Raw genomic sequence first — 879 nt, forward strand, 5'->3', positions numbered from 1 at the left:
CGGTTCTCCAAGTCATCCAGAAGGTCTGTCAGATACTGCAGCTGCTGAGTGTGAGAAACCACTATAGAATCAAGGGTGGTGAGTTGGGTGCCCTGAGCAGCAGAGGAAGATTCCAGAACGTCCACCTTTCCTTCTAGCAATTGAACTGCGGAGTGAACCGCGAAAAGTTCAGATTTATAGGACTGCTCCAGATGAGAGACATACTCCTCCATTTCAGACTTAGTAGGGACGTCCGCCAAATGGGCACTGAGGCGACGGAGCTCAGCGAGGGTATCAGTAATGGAGGAAACGGAAACTGTCGCCATGCGGAGCAGGACCGGGCGCAGAACCAGCAACCACAGATGATCCAGTGCCAGAAGTAGTTGTCATAGGGCTTAGATAACAGGAGCCCGCAGTGGGCAGCAGCTGAGGGACGGATGGGCAGGTGTCCCATACCCCAAGTGAGGAGAGCGCTAGGGAGCTCACTAGGTCTTGTGTATGGCCCAGACCAGAGTCCAGGGTGCCAGGAGGCACAACAGGAGGTACACTTGCTTGAGGGTTTGGGTGAAACAGGGCAGCAGGGGCCAGCCATGGGGAGGGAGGACCTGAGGAGAGGCCCTGAGGAGATTGCAGGGATCAGTCAGAGAGGAGTCCAGTGTGAGGCCCAGGCCTGGAGACACTGTAGGAGCTGCTGGAAAAGGGACGGCCACACCATGTCAGAACCTCCTGCAGACATGGGGGAGGGGAAAGACACATGGCCATCTTCTGCACGGAGCCAGGGTGCCGGCGGGCTGGAGGAAGGGCCGGGATCCGCAGAGATGGCAGGAGGTAGAGCCGGAGCCGTCGGGGTGCTGCAGACAGGAGCAGGGCTGGGACTCGGAGGCAACCGCCATCTTGGGA

At 58.4% G+C, this 879-nt stretch overlaps 1 protein-coding gene across 1 annotated transcript in view; it reads right to left on the reverse strand.

The window, feature by feature from the left end:
• The window catches only part of LOC142190702 (gastrula zinc finger protein XlCGF66.1-like), a 403,831-nt gene that overhangs the window by 395,715 nt on the left and 7,237 nt on the right, over positions 1 to 879 (reverse strand). The window lies entirely within an intron of this gene.

Source organism: Leptodactylus fuscus, chromosome 1 (genome assembly GCF_031893055.1).
Source record: "Leptodactylus fuscus isolate aLepFus1 chromosome 1, aLepFus1.hap2, whole genome shotgun sequence".
Lineage (NCBI taxonomy): Eukaryota > Metazoa > Chordata > Amphibia > Anura > Leptodactylidae > Leptodactylus > Leptodactylus fuscus.